The sequence below is a fragment of the Quercus suber genome, unplaced genomic scaffold (genome assembly GCF_002906115.3).
Source record: "Quercus suber isolate HL8 unplaced genomic scaffold, Cork oak 2.0 scaffold_112, whole genome shotgun sequence".
NCBI classification, from domain to species: Eukaryota; Viridiplantae; Streptophyta; class Magnoliopsida; order Fagales; family Fagaceae; genus Quercus; species Quercus suber.
Window position 1 is genome coordinate 519,927 of NW_027069577.1, and position 8,035 is coordinate 527,961.

Sequence of the window (8,035 nt, forward strand, 5' to 3'; positions counted from 1 at the left end):
AATAAATAAAATAAAGAGACAACTTGAATATATCAAATTCACAAAAAAAAAAAAATTAAAAAATTAAAAAAAAAACTCGCAAATACTTGATATATTAAAAAAAAAAAATTGTACTAACAAAGAGAAAGAAAAAAAAAAAAAAACTAATAAGAGATAACGTGAAAATTGAAAATGCTGATATGAAAATAATAAAGTGACTACAATAATTTCATAACAAATCTTATACAAAAAAACTATCATTGTTGGGTAAAACATATCAATATTGAGCCCAAATTAGGATTAGTAATAACTTACCACATAAGATTTGTTGTGAAAATATTGTAGATGTAATATTACTCTTATTTTTGTTGAACTCAAATTCTTTTAATTCTCAAATCAAGATGTTTAAATTTTTATTAGGGTGATCAAAATAAGTTAATTTAAAAATAATATATTTTTTTGTAAGCATATATATACAAAATTTTAAAGTCAGGGTGGTCGCAGAACAAATTAGTTTAAACTATTATATATATATATATATATATATTTGGTTAAGTATAAAATATATTTTTTTGGCAAGTGAGGGTGATCCACCCTTACATTCAAGTGGAGCTGCCTCTGTACCTAGTATCCGAAGTCACTATCGGGTTGGGTATCCATTGCCAGCTGAGTCTTGGCGATTGTGTGGGTAGATTATAGAAATTAACTTCTTCTTTTTTTTCCTTTTTTGTTGAGATTATAACCTGCTTATCATTTATTTCATAGTAGCAATATCTTTGTTAACACAGTTAAATAAGGCTAGGAGGAGCAGAATCCATCCAGACCAACAAAGGAAAATAATTTCTCGCTCTCTGAACTAAAGCATGCGCTCATTACCTTGTCTGAGAGAATAGGAAAACGAAAAACTCTGTAAGGAGCTAGTATAAGACAAAATGTCTTTAACTAATATGACAAATTAGAAATTAACTAATAACACTTCCTGATATTTTTAAAGGAAATGTTTTTTTTTTTTTTTTTTTTTGTGAAGAGTTTCAACATATAATGTCTGCTCTTGATAATAGCCATGTTGGAGCATTTTAGTGTTAATTAGTTAAATTAACAATATAATTGTAACAATATGGGAGTTAATATGAAAGATGAGGAGTTAGGAATAATGTTTAATCCTATATTGATTCAGATATTGAGCTAGATATGTGCGTAAGGAAAATGTGTAGGAATGAGGTAAGACACTATGATTAATACAAAAGGAAATAAAACAGAAGAAACTAGGGTTAATACAAAAAGAAAATAAAATAGAAGAAAGAAATTAACTGCGCGCTCATGTTCATTCTTCTTGAACATTTATTAGCAACCATTAAACATAAGACTGTCCTCACAAGAAAGACGAGTTAGGCTTTTGGCATTGAGTCTTGAAAGAATTGCTTGCTAATTCCCTCCTCTCTTTATTATTATATATTTAAAGACAATGAAACTTTTAGGATTGATACTATATTACTTTATTAGTCTGTAAAGACGACCGTCTTTTTCAGGTAAAAGCTAGAATTCATGATACAGAGTATAGAAGAAAGAAGCTAACTTTTTTTTTTTGGATCTTTGTTTGCCGTCACGTACGACCAATTTGTTGGTGCCACGATTAACGAAAAAGAGTACCCTGTTTAGCTGAGGGTTTCGGATTTTCCTCCTAGAATCCAGCCATGTTCATACAGACTTTACAGCAAGTATCGGAAGACACACTTTTTTGTTATTGGTCATTCTGCGCATGCGCACCCACCTAATGAAGTTATTAATGAAAAAACTGGGTTTATATTTACAAGCTAACAAATTAAGGGCAAAGTTTGGGTTAGAATCCAGTTGTACTGAATTTGTTATGACGTTGGTATGTGTATATTTTTTGTCAGAGTTATCAGGAAAATTATTAGGCACTCTCAAAGTATTATAAATGCGTACTCCTCCTTTTCATATGAATAATGAGTCCCACTATGAATTTAATTAGTGGGACCCACCATTAAATTCATAGTGGGACCCACCATTTTTTTGAAAAGAAGGAGTACACATTTATAGAACTCCGGAGGTACACAATAATTTTCCATGTTATTATACCAAACTAATAGAGAACAACGATAAATGAGAGTGACATTTTTTTCACACACATTGCATCATATTTTTGTGGGCAAAGAAGGGCATGGTGTATGGAGCTTTTGTGACAAAACATGCTTCTGGGGGTGGAATGCCATGTAAACTATTTTTGCCAAATTGCCTTAGATTATTGCCAACCTTTTGAGGGGGCATTTTGTTCACTTAATACTACGTTACATTGTAATATTACATTATTGTAATCTTTAAGTATATATAACACTTTAAGTGTCCACACCTTCATTAGCTCTTGAGGATAGGATTTTTTTTTTTTTTTTTTTTTTTTTTTTAAAGTTTCAATCTATGGCACACACTTCTAATGATTGCTCTTTTTTTTATCTAATAAAGACACTAATCGGTTTTTGGTATAAGCAGAGAATAAGAAATCTATTTATTATTATTTCTAATTGTAATATCGTCACGATCCAAAAAACTGTCAATCACATGATGGTTTTAGGCTCTTAGCCACATTTATACTATATACCTAAAAATATTAACCAAGTTGGAGTTCTTTTATAATCATTTATAGAAAAAGTTTATCTTCAAATTCTAGACTACTATGTGATGATGGATAAAACCCTTCATATGTATTTTTAGTTACATAACTTATTCATAGAGTCGTGTAATTTATTTAAATAATATACATATATGATTTTTTTTAACAACTACCTAATGAGTTAGAAAAATTTTAATTTAACTGGTTTAAAAGGAAAATTGTATCCACCATCGATACGTGCGTCAACTCATGCCCATGCAATACTATCAAAATCTAAATCCAATCATACAATAGTTAAATTAATACTAATATATTATTGTAGATGAGTTATATGCAAAATTCTATGTTATTATATATTAGGGTAAATATTTCGTTCAACAACAACCCAAGGATTTCTAGATATTGCATTCTTTTCACTTCAAGGTAGGGCAAAGAAAGATGGCTGTCGCTTTCGATTCTTACTAAAATTAATTCTTTTTTAGGGGGAAAAAAATCAGCCCAAGGATTTTTCTAATGTTAAATAATTTTATATGCTCTATCGAACTACCTAACGTTATCACTAACGTCTTCTTTGAATTTAAAATAATGGCATCTTTTCTTTTCTTTTTTTATTTTATTTTATTTTTTTTGAGAAGAAGTAAGGAAAAATTTTAATTAAAATAATAGATACAAAACAATTATTCCTTAAATATTTTAACTTATTCTATATTAATGTTTTTTTTTTTTGTGAAACAGACTTAATGTTTCTTTAAACCCCTAAAATTATTTACAATTAATGTTGTACTAAATTTCATAATAATTTATTTTTTACTATCCAAGATCAAAGATTTTAATAGAAAATAATCTACGATTTTGTTGCAAAATCTAGTTTTAACAATATTTATGGTTAAATTCTCATTCCCTGTTTGCATTTGTGGCCCTTATATACTAGCTAAGTATGGACACAACCATTCAATAAACAAGCTGGTGGGCTATTGATTTTGTAGCCCTTATTTATATACTAGCTATTGACACAATCCAAAAATACTTCACAATATTTTGAATTTTAAATATCGAATTGTATTATGCTTATAATGGTGGAGTTCCGTTTTCAATAATATTGGGGGTAGAGAGTGCCTAGGGTTTAAGTTTTCAAGAATGAGTTTTAGATGCATATACTTAAATTAGGTTATAGTAGAATTCTGCTATCTCAGATTATATATAATAATAATAAAAAAATCATTTCCTTATAATTTTGGTAGGTAGCATCCAAATCCCAAAAAGCCAAACTTATAATTTTGGGTTAAAAAAAGAAAAAGAAAACCAACAACAAAAATGTCATGTTACATAAACAATCATAACTCATAGGTTATTTGTTTTTTCTCTTTGGAAGTTTATAAGGGAATAGAATGAAATTGAATGATTATAAAGGAATAGAATAAAATGTATTTAAGGGAAAAGAATGGAAAATAAATGAATAGAATGGAATTAAATAACATTCTTTGGATATTTTAATTAAAGGAATGGAAATTAATGAATAGAGGTAAGTAATCTTATTTGAGAGTAACATAGAGTGAAAAGAATTTAATCATTTTATACCAATATTACTTTTAGACCCTTTTTTTTTTAAATGCTAAATATATAGGAGTATTTTGAGAGTTTTAGTTTAAAAAATTTTATTAAATCTAATTTCATTATCTTCAATTTCTCCCAATTTTGGGAGAAAATAAAAATTTGAGGTCTTGAGGAAATATGGAAGAATGAGTGTTTCCTCTTATCCCATTTTATTTCTTCTCACTTAAACTTTCCATTCTCGGTATTAAATCTCCTAAATAAGGGAATATAAGAATATTATAAAATTATTCTTTGCATTCATATTCATTTCATTTCTTTCTCTCCTCCCAAATTAATATATATATATATATATATATATATATTTCATCAATATATAGATAAGATATTTCTTTTTATTGTTAAAATTAAATTTCTTTTTGTTAAGAGAAAAGATTCATTGAAAACATNCTTGAAATGTGAAATGTTAGGTTAATATCTTTTAAATGATGTGGCATATTTCAGGCCATAGATTGATTTTAGTTAAATCTCAGCCTTTAATTGGATACTCTCCATTTCTCTTGAGACTTAACGGAGCACCTATCCAAAAAAAAAAAAAAAAAAAAAAAGAGACTTAACGGAGCCAAGGAAAACAAATGCATTCTTTCATTTGACTCTTTGGGGCTCTCTCATCTTATCTCAGCTTCTTTCTCACTCTCAACAAAGCCTAGCCATGGCCGACTTCTCCTTGCACGCACAGCACCGCGACTGATAGTTCTTATGACCGGAATCACCCTGAAGATTTGATATAGCTTTCTAAACCCCACCCAAAAACAAATCATAGCTCAAATTTTAATATCTGATATGTGGATTTGCTCTTTCTTTTCTTGTCTTCTTTGTCAAAGAGCATCATTTTCTTTCATTTATAGCACTAAAGATTATACCTTTCTTTGATTGAAAAATTTTCCTTTCCTTTGCTTTAGATCTGTGGTAACTGTAGTAGGTGTATGAGTCTCTCTCATCTCAGTGTCTCTCTTTTCTCCCTTGGGTCTTATTTTCTTTCACTTTTGGCAACCCCGCTCGAATCCCAATCATCTGTCGATGAACACAAATTTGCTCAAAATTCAATACTTCAAAAATTATTCCAGAAAGATAAAGAACAGGTCCATGAGTACTAAAATTACCAAAAGAAAAATCCCCAAAATAAAAAGGCCCATTATTTCATTCAGAAGTTCAAGATTTTAGGCATAATTAGCCCCCAAAAAAATCTCATAAATTCAAAAGCTTGCAAATATCATTAGGCACATGGAAAAGAATTTGCAATGATTACTTCAAATCAGGACAACTGCCAAAAGCTCGAATCATAGAAATTGTTTGACATTACAAACAATCACGGAATTTGTATTGCATTGAAAACCCAGTAAAAATATCATAAAATAAAGATGGAAACTTTATTAAAAAATATATATATAATCACCAAATTTCACAACCCCACAATCACCATTGCAAAGAAACTGAAAACCCCAACAAGCCAAAATTGTAAAATAATCAATAAAACCAGAGATTTGGCAGAGCCCAAAAGCAAATCTAAATCTCATTCCCAAAAACACAAAAAAGACAACAAGAAAAGAAAAGGAAAAAAAATAAATAAATTTGATATCAAAATTTCCTTTAGAAACAGAGATTGATGGCTGAAATACAGTTGATGCACAACTATGTGTGGGGAAGGAGAATTGGAGAAGCTTGACCAATGACCATCGCTGGGTTTGATGGGAGAGAGAGAGAAACGGAGAGGAGAGGGATAGAGATAGAGAGTTAGAGAAGAAAATCTTAACGTTAATTTAGCCTTTTACTTAGTTAAGTCTCTTGTTAGTGCTTTTAAATGACGTGGCAGATTTTAGGTCGTTGATTTATTTTAAATCAATCTCAACCCTTAACTGGACACTCTCCAGTTTATTAGAAATGGAGAGGATCTGGATCCTAATAACCTCAAGGTCCTATTCAACTATTCTTCATCATTTCTTTTTATTTTATTTTATTTTATTTTTCCTCTTGCGAAGAAAGCTGGTGAGCTAAGCTCTACCTGGATAGAATTGTTTAAGTAGGCAGTGAAGGAAAATTATTGTATAATCCCTGTCTATACTCCCCTCTACTTGCGGCTCTAGGAATTGTCTTTAGAGTGGTAACTAAAAAACTTAAATTATATAAAATTTAATAAATAACCAATTTGAATATATCAACGTTACCAAAAAAAAAAAAACATGAAATATTACAATGTTTTTGTACTAGCAAAGAGAATAAGAAAAAAAATTACAGTAATAAAAGATAAAATGCAAATTGAAAATGTTGATATGAGATAATAAAGTGACCATAATAATTTCATAACAAATCTTATGCAACAAGTTGTTAGTTTGTTATTGATGGGTAAAACATATCAATATTGAACTTGAATTAGAATTAGTAACAATTTACCACATAAGATTTATTGTGAAATTATTGTAAAAATGTTGTGGATATAACATTACTCTTATATTTATTGAACTCAAATTCTTATGATTCTTGAGTAAAAGTGTTCAACATTTTTATTAGAGTGATCAAAATAGGTTAATTTAGTATACTATATATATATATATATACATTTTTTCAAGTCAGGGTAGTCACAAAAAATATGAATTTAAAATAATTATTTATATAAATTTTTTTTGCATGTACAATTTTTTTTCTTTTTTTGACAAGTGAAGGTGTTCCTAAGACCACCCTCACATACAAGTAGAGCCTAGTGCTCCCCTCTCTTATAGAGGGGTGAGCCCCATGGTGGGTGGGACCCATCCCTCTGGGAGTATAGTCCGGGATTACACAATAACAACCCAACAGTAAAAGTGAAGGAAAACTCTAGGTACATCCAAATTCACAACATGTTTAAGTATTTGTAAAAAATAAAATAAATCTAAAGCAGTGGAAGAAAATAAATCACAAAAATTTCCAAACCTAGGGGCCTAGTAAAAGTCTCATCTTAATGCCTAATTTACCATCTTATTCCAATAAATCACCAAAAAAAAAAAAAAAAAAAAAACCCTCCCTATGGAACCAAGTCATTACCTTCACATCAACACTGCATTGGTTGAACATATACAGTGCAAATCTACACAACTTGCAGATCATATCATCAAACTGCACCATACGAAACACTGTAAAGATTCATAAAAATTCAGATCCAATGCTGAATGCAAAGATCGCAAGATAATAAAACATAAATTAAGTTATAATTTTTAATTAGAAAAACAACCATCAGCAAAGTTGTGCACTCGCATTAATAAAAATAAATATTCAAATGTTGGGATTCAGTGGGTTATGCCGGGGAATGTTGTTCTGTGCTATTTAGCTGGAGAAACTGGCTTGGTAAGTTTGGTTCAGATATTTGGAACATGGTGTCGTTGTTTGATGTGGCTGTTTGGAAGGAGAAGAATAGCCGTGCTTTTGTACTTTTCCTCTGTGTTCATCATTGTGAAAATAAGGTCTTACTTGGTTCTCAATAAAATTCATTACTTACTATCAAAAAAAATCTAGGAAAGCCAACTATCATTCAAAAACGAGATATTTGGTCATACTCAATAGTAATAATAACAATTGATTTGAACCACCAACAGAGATAGCAGCTGTTAGGAAATGCTAATTTAATTATTTAATATAACACTCCTATGTCGGATCTCGTGCTCTGATACAAGATAAATTACCGATTTTCACAAAAACTTAAATTATTACGAAAGAGGTGAATTTATATCATTTAATCTAAAATAACAACAACATTCAAAATGATAATTCATGAAATTTGAAAATCTGAAGCTAGTTTCCCAGACCAATTTGCATGGCTAATAAATTGAACCTAAGTATGAAAGC